Source organism: Lagopus muta, chromosome Z (assembly GCF_023343835.1).
Source record: "Lagopus muta isolate bLagMut1 chromosome Z, bLagMut1 primary, whole genome shotgun sequence".
NCBI lineage: Eukaryota > Metazoa > Chordata > Aves > Galliformes > Phasianidae > Lagopus > Lagopus muta.
Window position 1 is genome coordinate 69,041,706 of NC_064472.1, and position 16,559 is coordinate 69,058,264.

The following is a 16,559-nucleotide window of genomic DNA, read 5'->3' on the forward strand; positions in this document are numbered from 1 at the left end:
ATGGGGTAATTCAAAACAGCTTTTCAGATATTTCAAACAATAAATTCCCTCATCTAGATCAGTACAAGTGCTTATTTTCAATTTAAATTGAGTTTAGCTGAAGGGCTTTATATCTGAAGAATCACAACATTTTTTGAATTACCTTGTGCATATTTTAACATTAATTACATTGTCATCTGGTGGCTTGGGGTTCTGCTTGTTTTGTACAGGAAACTTATGACAAAGTTCAAAATGTAATACTTCTTTTCAGTAAAAGGACTTGGGTTTTTTTCCCCATTTACTGCAAAATTGTTGTTGCAGAGCATTTGTTCCTCAAATTATGACCTAAATTAAGTTGGACCTAAAGAAAGATCATGGTTCTACCCATAGTGTATCCAACTGCTATAAGTGCATGTTTTATTCCTGTAATAGACAGAAATTGAAAGATTGAAATAAGCATAGGAAAAGTCTCATCCAAATTATCTTTGTTTCCATATGAAAGTACTATGGCATTAAAATAGCTAGAAGAGAAGGGTCTTCCTGGTATTCTTCTGAGTTAATATTGCTGAAGACATGAAACACTGTTATATTTCTTCCTGTGTAGCAGTGGACTTGAGACTCATACATGTGTAGCAAACAATGTATTTTTAACAGTACGTGGTTGGAGATAATGTGCAGCATCTTCTAAGTCTGTGTTAAATCTGACAGTGTTGAATTATCTTTCTTACAACCTGTTTCTTTTTTTAGAATATTTATAGGCTAGTAAGTACATGTGGAAGTCACAGATGTTTATATTACATTCTACAAACATTACTTTAGGCAATCACAGCATGTCAGCTCATTCTTATAACGTCTTAATCACACAGGTAAAGCTATAAATTTCCTTAGAGACCTGACTGGGTTTTCTCTGTAGGACAAGTTTGCTTCACAGCAAAACCAACAAAAAAATCTATTTGGAGGAAGTAAATGATTGGAATGTATGACAGTTGAGAGTGTCTGAGAAGTTGTCTGAGAAGTCATGAGTGTAATTGCTAAGCAGATGAAGATTCAATTTGAGGCCCTTCTATGTCTGCAGAGAAGCAGAGTTTTCTGAGAAGTGCTCCCAACGCATGCAGAGCAAATTGTCTCAGGTGAGAAAGTATTTGTGGCTACAGTATAGATCAGTTATTTCAGTCTTCAGTGTAGATGCTTATTTCTGGCACTTCACTGTTGGTAGAATTCCTTTTTTTTCTTATTGTTCTAATTCTGTGCAAACCTGTGAAGGGGACTGTAAGAACTCAGACTTCCATTTGTAACCTGTTTGTTTCCTGAATGCTATGGAGGCATACTATTCAGTGGCTTCCCATGTGCTGGTGGGGTGGATTTCACACCCTACCACATCTTTACTTGGGTAAGTGCTCTCTAAGGCAATTACTGCATAGCTGTGAGCTCAAAAAGCTTCATTCCCTGCTAAAGCAATTGAATTACATGAAAATGATTTCTGCACTGACTCCAACTGTGGCATTTTCCACACTCTGCAGGCCAGATAGCATGGTCCATCTGTACTCAGTCATACTAGATTACACAGAAACAAAAGGCATGCCTCATGACTGCAGAAGACAGAAAGTTGGAAACATAGTCCACACATTAGTCCAAATTTTACATCTAGATACTTACTTAGTCATTAACTTAATTCTTAAATTCTCTTTGACAGGAGAATAAATATAAAACACTTTCTTAAAAGGCTTTTCCCACAATACTACTATGGGCTACTGTATCAGAGTTTCAGTTTGTACAGTTAACGCTCCATTTGTAACATAAGAATGATCATTATCATCATTTTCTACTACATAATCAAATAGCATGTTAAGTCAACATTTCTTTGGAAGACCATTTTTTGGGTCTTCCTTTCTCCCTTTCTTGAAACTGAAAGCTGAAAACTTTGTGATTCCATCAAGGGCATCAGATGAGGAAAGAGCTGCAATGGAAACTCAAGCCTCATTATGAAGAGCATTTCTCTGTACACGCTCCTACTCATCCAGTGGGCATCAGCCCTGCCAATGGCAGGGATTTGGAGCTAGATGACCTCTAATGTTCCCCCAGCCTAAGCCATTCGATAACTCTGTGATTACTTGGCCTTAAGAAGTTAAGGCATAACAATGGGATCCTCTATTGGATCCACTAATCAGACATAAACTTACCATAAATACCATTAGTTTCCTATTCTAAAAAGGTAGACACAGTTAGGTAATTATAAACCAGGACTGGATAAAAATAATTTCTGCAACAATGATTATTATAGTCACCTTGCTTAATAAGATGGATACAGATCAATAGTGATCTAAACTACCACATACAGGTAAAATTAACACTTAGACAAATGTATAAAATGAGATAAGAACTCTTCTAAACTATATTGTAGTGCTGTCATGGGTGGCAAAGTCTCTAGCTACAGCAAATGAGAACAAATCCAAGTGCAGCAGCCATGAACACAAAAAAATGAAGGAAAAGAGCTGCTTACTTTTGGAAGAGCTCAGACAAGCAGAGATCTCCAGCAAAAGATACTACCACTGCTAACCTTTAAATGGGGTCTGGGAAGGGGTGGATCCCTATTCAGGCTTGCATTTGAGATCTCCTGGGTTGGCCCTGCCTTCCCAACAGGTGCTCAATCAGTGTTTCAGATTGTGATTTACCATTTATGCTACACTATGAAGATCCTTGATTTGAGATGCTAAAGAGGCTTAAATGCTTCAGAGGCTTTCTCTTGTCCCCCGTGTAGAGATGAGCTTCATTTTCCTTAAGGACTAAATCGTCTTTCATTTATTAGGTTTAGCTAAATGTAAACATATATTACATTTAAATCTATGATTTACACAAATTTACATTTTCTCAGGGTTTTATTTGGAATTGCTTCACCAGCATGGTGAAAAGCTCTTATGACAATATTATTTAGATGGTATAACAATTCATTTCATAGAAATGCAATTTATTACACGCTCTTAAAGCTAACATGTTTTTCTGCCCCTACTGCAGTTGTCCCTGTCTAAACTGCTGTTCTAGAGCTTTATCACACAGAATAATAAACTCTGGACTGTGATCACTACAACAGTTTCGTGGATAACAGTTAATGCATTTTTTTTTAAAGTTTGTCATGGTGAAATACACCTAGTAGCAAATAATTGGGCTGCACAGTATACACATCTGCCATTACAGATAAACAACAGAACTGCCTGGTTAATTCACAATAACCTCTAATGTAAAATTTCACTTCCAATGAGACTGATTGGCGAGAATAAGTGAAATGGCAAGTAATGGCAAGAATAAGTGAAAAGTCTAAGTGTAAGTGGAAAGCTACCACAATCAATAAGGGATCAGTTACAGTACAGTTGCTGTCACTCATCCCCAGTACCATAACACCTGAGAAAGTAGGAAATTCTCTCGCACATTTATTCTTTCATTGGATATGGGAGACATTGCATTCTGGAATCCCAGATTCATTGGTGTGAAGCCCAAGACTGAATAGCAAGGCTATGATTGAACTGCCTGGGTCCTTACTAGCCTGCCTGTACTCAGCATTTCTAATCGCCCTATAAACTTCAAGATACTAACCAAGCTAAATATTTCTTCTTTGTTTTTCAGACATTGAAATTCAGCCCAGGCATAGTGATGTGAACATTTGTTGGTTAAAAACTTATAACAAAATCGTTTGGGTTGGAAGGGACTTTTTAAAATATTATCTAGTCCATGGGCAGGAAAACCTTCCAGTACATCAAGTTGCTCAAGACTGTCAAACCTGAGTTGGACAGTTTCCAAAGATGGGGCATCCACAATTTCTCTGGGTAGCGAATTCCAGAGCCTCTCCACCACCATTGCGAGAGATATCTTCATTATATCCAATTGAAATCTCCCTGATGGAGGATGGAGAAGAATCGCTACAAGCAGAACTGCACATGCAGATCCTGGGGAGGGAACAAAATGCAGGTTAAAGCATCACTTTGCTTCCTTTATTCCATATTGTTAGCTGACTTTTGCTGCTTATGGAATTTTTAAAATATTTGTTCTGGCTTCTGGCTACCACTTACATGTTTCATAGACCCAGAATCCTCCTTGCTTCTGAAGAAGCCGGATAGATTTTTCATATCCAGATGATCCATATGTGTTATACTGATTTCAGAGTTATTTAAATTCTTTTTGTTTACAAAACTGGACTGTATGCAACATGAACAGAGTCCCTTCTGTGATTTTTTTTTTTCCATTTCTGTTACCAATTACATTTTTCTAGAAGGAAATTGAGATAAAATTTTATCTTTGTTATCTTGGAGTTTAACCATGTCTAAAATCAAAAATTTGAAATATACAAAAAGCATGGGAGTGAGGAAGTAGAGGGGAAGATTTGAAAATATTTGTATTTGTTGAAAAGAAATGATGAAGTTTCATTGAACATGCATAGCTAAATGGAGGACTCAGTGGATCAGTCAGAACTGTGTAATTTGAAGGGAAATAACAAATTTTATAGATCCAGGAACAACTGAAGATGCAAATAGGAGGATCTCTGGAAATTTTCCAGAATACTTAGATACGTAGTCCTCCTTATTTCAGTGGCAGCTCCCTGAAAAATCTTTGCATCTTGAAGAACCTTGTTGATTTTAAGTTGGGGTACTGTAAGAAAAACAAAACAGTCAACCAACCAACTAACCAAACAACTCAACCTCTCTCCCCAAATGCCGTCACTTCCTATACACTAAATGATAACAGATCTTTCAGCTCCTGTTTACAAGAGGAAGGGCTCCTGCACCGCATGCTACAGAGACGTTTTACGCTATGATTCAATTGCTGGCAGTGCATTTCCCTTGGATAGATGTGTCTGCATTGTAAAATCATTGTTACACAACTGAACTGGTGTGCTGCTTCTGGTATCTATGATTTTGGTGTAAAAAGCTTTTCAGACTTTGGAAAATATCAGTAAGAAACAAATATTGATCAATCTTTCCTATTAAGTGAAGAAGTATGCTCTTTTAGGAGATTTAGATATTTAGAGATAGAAAGCTGTAAGCCTACTTACCTTCTCTACCTTCTCTCTACCCTTATGTCCCCAGATGGCTTTCCTACATAATCCATTGTGTGAATTCTTTGCAGTGGCATGAAATTGAATTATCTATTTTCAACTTATCACACAATTTTTCAGAACCTCCTTTAAGACTGTCAGTGTATCTTTCTGCATTTCTGTCTAGAGTCAGATATTTCTCTGTGAAAGACATAATGTGAACTGGAAATTAGCAAGAAAAGAATGATAGGTAAGGATGTTTTGATGCTGTTTCTGTGACTTTGCAAGGTGACACCATCTCCTGTGTTTCTGGTTTAAATATGTTTGGGGTTTGTGAGAATACAGTTTAACAGATCAATACTAACATAGATTATTCAACTTTATAGGTCAAAACTGACTGCCTTCTTTCTTTGTTCATAAGAAGTTGATTGATTGGCATAACTTCTTTACCTGATTTTTTTTTCCCCTAGCTTGCTGTATCAATCTTCCCGCTTTTCATTTGCATTATTTTCCAGTCAGTTGGAAGCTGTAACTAGGATATACGCAACATATTGTTTGATAGTGCTGGATGGATTATTCTTTTACTCCGTTGACTTCTGTTTAAGACTTTCTGGAGGAAGTAATCATGGAAGAGCATTCCAGTAATGTTAATGGATTTTATTTTAATGTTAATAAGAAGAATGTATCTCCTACATTTAGAGTAAGTAAACATCCTTTAAGTTACACGTTTTTTCTCTTTGCTTTTGCCTTTCTTGACCTGAATCTCTTTTCTGAGATCTGAGATCTGTTCTGAGTTCTGAGATCTTGAGCTGTATCTCTGTATTTCTGCTTTGTTAAACAAACAAACAAACAAATAAATAAAATACCTTTCTTGGGAATCTGTGCCTCAGAGTACATTTTCTGTTGGGGAAATTGCAAGACAAAGTGATTTTTTCCATTTTAATTTTTTTTTTTTATTATTATTCTTTTCTTTTAGACAGACTAAGCCATCTGGTGACTGTTTAAGCAGGCTTGAATAATAAGTCTGAATTTTAAGTATTTCAGTCTGGAGATAAGGAGGCTCAAGGAGACCTTTTTGTTCTCTACAGTGACCTTAAAGAAGGTTGTTGTGAGGGGGTGGTCATCTTCTCCCAGGTAACTGTGAAAGGCCAAAAGATAATGACCATAAATTGTGCCAGGGATTCAGGTTGGGTATTAGGAATAAATTGCTCTCCAAATGAGTGGTGAGGTATTGGAACAGGCTGTCCTGCTCAATATCTATCACTATCACAATTCAATCACTATCCCTGGTGGTTTTCAAAAAACATTAGATGTGGTAGTGTGTGATGTGACTTAGTGGGTTGACAGCTGGGCTAGACAGTCTTGATTTAGTGGCTAGCAACCCTATCTGTGGCAGTAGACATTGGAACTTGATGTTCCTTGAGGTCCCTTGCCACCCAAGCCATTCTATGATATAATTCTATGATATTTTTCTATGATTTTAGAGGACTTCTCCAACCTTAATGATTTTATGGTTCTATGATTCCACAAAGTAGTCATCAAGCCTATACTTCAATGATATTTGAAGAAAAAGCTAATATAAGTTCCCTGAACTTTTCTTTTTCACTCTTCTGTGTATTTTTTATTTATGTGTGCTCTGTAATTTCTCTTCCCTTCCTAGGCATGACCGGAAGAAGTGTCATTAAATCACCTGTGAAATTTTATTTCTCATATCAGCATTTAAGGGAGAGAGAGCATCTTACGGACAACATTTTCACTTCCAGAGTCTCTTTTCCTCTAAGCACAGCCCTGTCTTGTCACTGTTTCAATCAAAATTTTAAAGCATTTCTTCCCTCGCTCCTGTCTCACAAATCTCTTATCCTGTCTGGCACCTTAGAGTGTGTACTGACATTACCAAGCAATGTCTTTTTCCAATCCAGCCTGGTTAGAGTTAGATGCCAGGCAGATTGCTGAATTTAAAGCTGTGCTGTCTCTCTTTTCATGCTGTTTTTGTTTGTTTGTTTGTTTGTTTGTTTGCTTTTTGTTTTGTTTTGTTTTGTTTTGTTTTGTTTTCCTGGCCATCTTGCCAAGCAAGCAGAGATTCCATAAAAAAAAGTGAGGGAGAGCACATCTCACCAGGGGACACAGAAATCCCTCTACAAGTGGAATTCGAATCCACAGATAGAGGTTACCTCAGGTTGAGTTCTGAATTTTATGATGCAGAGAAAAACTAGTCTTTAGTTAAATTAAGATTACTGGAAAGAAAGTTCATGTACACTTGTGGAAATACTGCCTTGTGTAGGTGGACTAGAGACAGAAAGAATGCACCAAATCATTTTGAAAGTTCATAGACTTATTAACCTCACTTATTCCACAGGTGGAAACTGTCATCTACCTAAAAGAATATTCTTGCCTAATTTTTCTATTTTTAGCAAAGTAGTTATTTTCCTTTACAAAGAAGAGTAAATGAGATAAAAAATCATTTTAAGAAGATCATTATGGTGGAGTGATCCACTAACTAAACTGGGAAAAAAAGCTCAAATAGAAAAATAACTTCTACTTTACCACCTGTAAAGAAAATACAAATTTATATCTTCATACATGGGAATCCAAGGAGTGCACATGAGAAAAGATGTTACACTTTCTTCTTTTTCTTGCTCAGGCTGCTGCACTGAATTCAGGTAGATGCCAGAACCTTTCAACTGAGAGGTAGCCAGCTTGACATGGACCATCCTCTCCCAATTCTGAAAGGCAGAACGTTAATGTTCTGCAAAATAAGCAATTTTTGGCAATAAAGAAATCATTCTAGGAAAAGAACATTCTGTGCAGTGCAGCATATGCCCATATATCCTATCCTGGCTTTATACTGTGTTTTCTGAAGAAATATGAACTAGCAAATCAAAGTTACAAAGAGTAGGATTGTGAAGATCATCTCTCTTCGGTTTTTTGTAGCTGTTGTTGTTGTTGAAAAGAAGATCAAATCTGCAGTGTGAAATTTGATCTTAATTTGCTCAAAGTCTATTAAACTTGCAAGAAGAAATGACATTATCAACTGCTGCTGATATAGAATTGGTAAGTTTTTTATATAGTTAAGATAAATTATGGAAATGACACAGAATATTCATTCTCTCTTCTGCCCAGTAAAACAATGTATTTGTGTACTTAATGTTCTCATTTATTTATATGTTGATAAATTCTCAGGTTGTGTATCTGCTTTAGTTAAATGAAGGTCAATAGAACATGGTGTCTGCTACTGCATCTGAAATATATTTTGAAGTGCTGTTTTCCTTGCATTTGTTTTCCATGTGCATACTTTGTATGTGATATGAGAGTTCAGGGAAAAAAAAAAAAAAAGAAAAAAAAAAGGAGACGTTTAATTTAAGATTAGATGTCACCCAGTTTGAAAGTAGCATTGTCTTCAGACATAAAGGAGAGTGAGAAAAAGCAACAATTATCAAGTTGCAATTTTTTTTTTTCTCTGTATTAAAAAGTGGGATATTTCTCTGCTGCTTGAGCCCATAGAGGAATTTCCTTGTTCTTCATTTATATAATTTACTTTTTAATTTTTACCAAAGGCCATTTGAAAAATTGCTTTGTCATCTCTATAGCATTTGGTTGTGCTGCAAGGAAGAGGGAGTCAGGAGACTTAACATTTAGTTCCCATGAACAGGCGAAATGATAACATCAGTACTGTGAACTAAGTTTTGGCTGTCTGGCTTTTTGCCCTAGTAGGATTCTAGGAAACTGAAGAATTTTGAAACATATTAAAATTATAAATAAAATAAGGCAAGGAAGATGGTGAGGTGGTAGTAGATGTTTACTCCTTTTTGATAAGCTAGTCATTACTTTCCTTATCATATCTACTTAGATCTCCTTACTTAAGGAATTCATGATGTGAGATAAAGGAGTACTGTGAAAAAAAAGATGATGGCAGAAAATAGTCATGAAAGCAATGAGTTGAAAAGAAAGAGCAGGTACAGAGTCTGGTACAAGAAAAAAATTCAGTAGCAATTCTCCACAGGCAGCAAATTAATTGTATATATATATATATATATAAAAGTGCATAATTAATAAATTTGGCAGTATGTACTTAAATCATGAAATATTGTAAGTAGACCTCTTTCCAGAAGGATTAAGATGGATGAGTTATCCAGCAGTGTATGAAAACTCATTGCTCAGTGGTTGGAGAATTTGTTGCATCTAGATCTATTTAAGTCTGTTTCTTTACTCTTTTCCTTCTTTTACTCTGCTTGATGCTGGAGAGGTGGAGAAGGGAAGGGGAGGGGAGGGGAGAAGGTTTCTAATTTCTGTATTGAATAATGCCTTCTAAAAGTCATCCAAGCAGGCAGAACTATTTCAGATGGCCAATGGGAAACTACTAACTACATAAGAAGTGGAATGGGTGGAAAGCATTGATATCACATAATCACAGAACTGTAAGAGTTGGAAGAGACCTTTGGAAATCATCCAGTCTAGCACCCCACTACAGCAGGTTCCATAGAGTACGTTGCACAGGAAAGTGTCCAGGCAGGTTCTGTGTATCTCTGGAGAAGGAGATGACACAGCCTGTTTGTGCAGCCTGCTCTGTTCCCTCATAGCAAAGAAGATCTTTGTCATGTTTGAATGGAGCTTCCTGTGTTCCAGTTTGTGCCCATTACCACATTTGACTCTTTCCTATTATATATTTCTAAGTGGAAAAGACCCCCTTACATATTGATAAGATATAGATAAAATGCCCCATTTCAAGTAAACAGTTTGCTCTGTTTCCAGTAACAACAACAACCAAATGCTCCAGATTCTCATTACAGGTATGTACTGCTAGGAAGAATAAATTCCATAATACTCACTGTTTTATGTTACAGCATAGTTAATCAATATCCCCAACACAGAGAGAGCAATGGCTGTTGGGAAGTGATGTATTGGGACTGAAGTCCAAGAGTTCTGCTCAGACATACCTTCTCTGATGCAAACAAACAAATGGACATATGAAAACAAAAACAAAAAAGACACTGCCACAAAACTCAAAAGACAAAACAAAATGAAAGACAAAACATTTTCAGGTTACTTATAATGTTTTACTTATTAGATGATAAATAAATTTTAAAAAGACAGAAACTCCAAAATATAACATAAATTTTTATGAACTGCATGACAGACTGTTGTGGTCAGGCAGTCAACCCCATCCAACCACTTGCTCCTGAGCAGGATGGGGAAAAGAACTGAAAACTTGGAATTTTGAGAACACATGGGATGAGAGGAACACCTTTCTCTAACAGAAGGAGAAGCAGCACACACAAGCAAAGGAAAAAAAAGTAATTCATTAATTGCTTCTTGTAGGCAGGCAGATATTCAGACACAGGAGCACAGGACTCATCAGGCATGGCAGTTTCTTGAGAAGACAAACGTAATTTCTGCCCACTCTCCCTCCTTCTTTCTCCAAGCTTCTATTGCTGAGCACAGCCTTGGAAGGCATGAGATATCTCTTTGGCCAGTTTGGTTCAGCTGTCCTGTCTGCATCTCCTCCCAGCTCCTTGTTCACTCTGAATTTCTCACTGGCAGGGCAATGTGAGGACAAACGACATTTCAGCCCCATAGACTCCACAGGAGAAAAGACAAAAATAGACAATATTGTCCCAGAAGTTCTTGATATTCAGAAGTACACAAAGATGTGGATCCATGATATTGGCATATCTGCTATATTTCACTTTCGTTTTCCTTCACTAAATACCTTTAGGGATAACAAAGACCCAGGAGGAATGTAAGTTAATTAAGTTCAGCTTCAAAACATTAAGATTTTATTTTAAATCTTTCAAATTTCACTTAACTCTGACTTTCATTAGAAACATCATGATATTTCCTTTTTATCAATGATTACACTGTGACAGTTTTGTCACCTTCAGAATGATATTTGGAGTATTTAACTTCAGGAATAGTAGCTGGTAATGATTTTCCATCCCAAGTCTTGGTGAAATCAGCTGATTCCAGGAAACTGAAAAGTCTACCCTCTTACAGCTCTCTGCCTAATTTGGACATTCTCTATTTCAAGTCCAAATTATATAAAGAAGAGCTCGAAAACACTGTTCTGCTGGAAATCCCAAGAGACATTAATGATCACTTTCAACCCAAGGAAGTCTCATTCTGTACAAACCTGGTTTACAACAAATGTAATCTAGAGGGAATCTGGTTGTTTCAAGTACTCTGTCTGTGGCACATTTTCTGGGTTTTGACTATATTCAAGTGCATAGGGGTACCTGAAAAGGCACAGAAATGAGGTTTGGTACTCATCTAATTAGGCAGCTAGGCTGTTCTATACAATTCAGCACAGACAGAACTTAGAAATACAGCACATGCACGAATTAGTTATTATTATTATTTTTAATGAATGATAATGTTATTTTGAAATGCTGTTTCCATTCAAAGTAGTCTGGAGAAAAACTAAGATGAGCAGCAGTAATAATTAAATTTAGGGGCTGACACCGACTATAAATCTTAAGCAAGGGGTAAAAAATGAATTTTCATAATGTATATATGTTTTCTGATAGAAATATTCTTTCAGTCTAAAGGGAAATTTCTGAATTTAAGTAGTTTGGAACACTGACTTCCACTCATGTCAAGCTATTTCTAAATTAAAACTGAGATGGTAAGGATAAGGAAGTAAGCAGAGGAGAAGATAACTTTAGCAAGCATGCACAAGGAAATTTGATCTGATACCTTTCTGTTTAATGCAAAATCATTCTTTATGCATGCTTGAATTTCCAGTTGTTTTCCAATTGCTTTTTCAAGAAGCATTCAATACAAAATGTAGAATAAACTGTTTATCCTGATTTCCACAAGTCACTTATAAATTATTATTATCTCTCTGCCCCATAAACAGAGCTTTGTTCAAAGATTTTATTTGTTGTTTTTTATTTAAATATGTTGTGTATAATCTGTTGTTCTATGTGTTGGTGCATAACTGAACTGTTTTCTATGTGTTTCATCCTCAGCAAATTTGTTGCTGAAGCTGAAGGGATCCACTGAAGGGATGAGTGGCTGACATACCAGAAGTTTGAGCTGCCATTGAACAGCTGGAGATCTGAGGGCTGAGAGAAACCTTAGGGAGGTTCTGTAAGGGCAAGTGCAGAGTTCTACACCCGGAGAGGGGTAATCAGATCAGTACAGTACAGAGGATTTGTGGTATAGAACTCCCTGATCTAAAATTCTCTACCTTTTTCCCAGTGACATCCCAGTTGAAAATACTTCCTTTCAAAATTCAAGCAGTTTAAATTGGTTGCCCTGTTGGGGCAGTGTGCCTAAGTGAATGCCTTAGAAAAAGGCTCTGTGTCTACAAAGGGGTGAAGTTGTTCAATCTAGTAGGCAAACTATTACAAACAGGGAAAAAATTCAGCTGACCGAATTAGCTGTCAGTGGACTTAGATTATAACTCACCCAAAGAGGACAAAACAATTCAAGGATGGCTTCTGAGTGGTGTTAGCATGTTTGGAGAAATATGTAATCAGCTGAAATGTACTTTTATTTTACCTTTCTGAAGAGAGAGTTTCTTCTTGTGTCTTTTACAAAATAAATTGTCAGAAAGGAGATTTCCTGTCCATTATGACCATTTTTATTTTCTTTTTATTTGAATTATTAATTAACTGTATTAACTTGAGAAACATTGATTTTAGGTCATAGAAATGCATTAAATCATGTTACTTCTGTGAATTAAGATTTTGCTGCCTTTATACAATCCTTCATAAGACTGATTCTGTGGTACTAGAGCTGTAAGAAGAGTAGAGCTGAGGGGATTGGAGGAATGGGGTATAAGTGCTTTAAAGTTTCACAGCTCATTGCTTTTTACTGTTTTGGCCTTATTTTCATTACTTCAGTGTGACTCAAGGCAAGGTTTATGCCTGTTCTGTATATAGATAGGATTATCTGACTACTTGTTCTCAAATTCTCAATATTGCAGCTTGCAGCTGATGAAACATGAAAGCCTGAAAGAATTTATATGGGTTTTTAACTGAGCTAAGTTACTGTTATGGGGCACCGAGCCACAGGAGAAAAACAGAAAATGAAGGATGTGAAACTTTATTTCAAAGAGATGCCCTGATTCTCTGAATAATTCAGTTTTCATTTTGGTCTTCCTTTGGGATGGCTTTCTTTTATTTTTTTTCCTTTTTCTTTTTCCTTTTCTTTTTCTTTTTCTTTTTCTTTTTCTTTTTCTTTTTCTTTTTCTTTTTCTTTTTCTTTTTCTTTTTCTTTTTCTTTTTCTTTTTCTTTTTCTTTTTCTTTTTCTTTTTCTTTTTCTTTTTCTTTTTCTTTTTCTTTCTTTATTGTTATGTTTTTGCTTGTTTCAATCTAATAGTTATACTCAGTGCAGTTATATTCCACAGAAAGTACATCTGGAGGATCACCTCATCCTCTAAGAAGGGATCAGCTTTGACTCCTAACAGATTTTCATCCTATTAAGTCTTGCAAAATTTTAATGATGGAGTTTATGTGAAAAACCTGGACAAATCAAGTATCCTACTTATGGTGGATAATACATTTCTCAAAGCCAAAATGTATAACATCACATCATTGGATAATGTGCCACACATTCTGAGAAATCATATCGATTTTGTAACCAATCTTTAAGGGTAATACTTTTACAAAAGGATAATAATGAAAAAGACTATTATTTAAAGTTGCTGCTTTTCTGTGAGTACTGAAGTATTTTCTTTAATCACGTGGAGCAGAAGGAGCTTCGTTTTTTAAGATCTGTGCTGAAAACCTCCTCTCTGAGTGTTAGATTGCATGGAATTCACCTCGGTGCTGAAGGTTGAAAGGCCAAAACCATAACACCAGTGCTGTGCTGTGCACCACTGTGCTGTTCTGCTGTTCCTGCAGTGCAATTGAATTTATGGAAATCTGATGTCCTTATGAACGGAAGCATGACACCTCACTTGCAACATCTTCAATTTGGAAATATTCTGCAATATTCTTTGGAACATAAAATTTTAATGAACCATTTGATTAATAATAAATAATAGACAAAATAAATCTTTCTTTGTCCTACAGAATGGTATGTACCCTAAAATTTCACTCTGAAGAGTTTATTCTGACTGCTGAGTTGACTTATTGAGAGAAATCATGTTGATCCATGCCAAAGGTTCTGCTTTAGCTCCCACAAATCTTCAGACTGCTCTGCTATGTTTAAAGTAGAACTCCTTCTATATGTTTAGCTCAAAATTGACATGAAAAAGCAAAGCTTAAATAGCAATAGTTTTTGTATTTTATTCATTGCTCTGTTTTTTTTCCCCAAGCAATCATAGAAGTCTTTGCTAGACAAAAAGATGGCTGCTTTCTTCTTATGTGCCTTGTTACAAAGAATAAAAGCCTCTAATAGCCAAATTTTCTATCCCACTGTTCTTGGAATCTCTTTCAGATCACAGGACTGATAAACATTTCCTTCATTCCAACCCTGGCCTTTGATCAGCAGTGTAGAAATTAGGTTCAGTCTGATGCTTGAGTCAGTATTTGTCCATTCCTATAGTTTATAAATCCAGAGATTTTTAACTGAATTAAAATTTTCCAGTGTCAAAATATGTTAAAAAAATGACAAGTTCGTCTTAGTGATGTTGATATATCCATTTTATCTACCCAGATGAGAAAATTACAGTATTGAAAGCTCAGGTCAGCTTTCATTGTAATAGCTGATGCACTGCAGTGTTTTCCTTTTGAGATGTCTCCATGGAGAATATTTTATAGTGGCCACCTTACACAGGTGAGCAACTGCAGTTTTTATGGGAGCAGGGCCCTGATTTCCAAGATACATCCTAACATAAGCCCCCAAAAATGCAAACAATTGGAGATGATGTAGGTTGGCTGGAAGACCACTTCCAATGTGAAATGGTGTTAGATGCCCAGAGGACTTACGTCTGACTAGATAACAAAATTCCTTCAAATATTTATTGGACAGTGAAGAAATGTGCATGTACGCTTCATGAAATTTGAATTCTGTTTCAGAATTTACACTGTCATTTATCCTTTTCCATTTATCCAGTTTGGTGTTCTGTGGACATATAAGCAATCCTGCAAATAAGCAACACTTCCATTAATTCAGAGATTTTAGCATGAAGTCTTAACCATAATTTGCCTACCTAATAGTTTAACATTTTCCTATCTTTCTGCAACCCTACCTTTCTTGTCAGAGCAATAGGAGCAAGGCTTATTTTTGGGAAAGGATCTATTTATTTACAGGAAAGGGAGCAAGGAGGACCCCGGGAACTACAAGCCGGTGAGTCTCACCTCTGTGCCTGGGAAGATCATGAAACAGGTCATCTTGGATGACATGCTTGATTACATGAGGAATGGGCGTGTGATCCAAGACAGCCAGCACAGTTTCACCAGAGGAAGGTCATACTTGACCAAACTGGTGGCCTTTTGTTATGGAGTGACGGCATGGGTGGACTAGGGAAAGGCGACTGATGTCCTTTACCTGGACCTGAGCAAGGCCTTTGACATGGTCCCCCACCACATCCTTATCTCCAAATTGGAGGGATGTGGATCTGATGGGTGGACCTCTTGATGGATAAGAAACTGGTTGAAAGGCTGCAGAGGATGGTCATCAATGGCTCTATGTCCAGGTGGAGGTCGGTAACGAGCGGCGTCCCCCAGGGGTCTGTCTTGGGACTGGTGCTGTTTAACATATTTATCAATGACATTGATGACAGAATCGAGAACACCCTCAGCAAGTTCGCTGACAACACCAAGCTGAGTGGTGCAGTTGACACAATGTAAGGAAGGGATGCCATTCAGAGGGACCTCGACAGGCTAGAAAGGTGGGCCCGGGTGAACATGATGAGGTTCAACATGGTACTCTACTCTGTTCTTGTGAGGTCCTGTCTGGAATACTGCATCCAAGTGTGGAGCCCCCAGTACAAGAAAGCTGTTGGAGAGGGTCCAGAGGAGAGCCGCGAAGGTGATCAGGGGATTGAAGCACCTCCCCTGTGAAGACAGGCTAAGGGAGCTGGGTTTGTTCAGCCTGGAGAAAAGAAGGCTGTGGGGTGACCTCATTGCAGCCGTTTAGTACCTAAAGGGAGCCTACAAACAGGAGGGGAATCAACTCTTTGAAAGGGCTGATAACTGCAGGACAAGGGGAAATGGTTTTAAGTTGAGGGAGAGCAGATTTAGGTTGGATGTCAAGGGGAAGTTTTTTACCATGAGAGTCGTGAGATGCTGGAACAGGCTGCCCAGAGAGGTTGTGGATGCTCCATCCCTGGAGGTGTTCAAGGCCAGGTTGGATGGGGCCCTGGGCAGCCTGGTCTAGCATTAAATGGGGAGGTTGGTGGCCCTGCACGTGGCAGGGGGGTTGGAGATTCATGATCCTTGAAGTCCCTTCCAACCCTGGCCATTCTGTGATTCTGTGATTCTGTAAAGGATAATTTTGGAAGGAGATGTCCAGGGAAACTGATTCAGAGAAATCATTAAAGCATGACTGAGCTTAAACCTTTCAATTTTTTGGTCTAATGGTTGTTACTACTTGCAATTAATTTGTGTGTCAGAAATGAAACATTATTTTGAAGACAAGGAGATGGATTACTGATAGTTAGCTTGC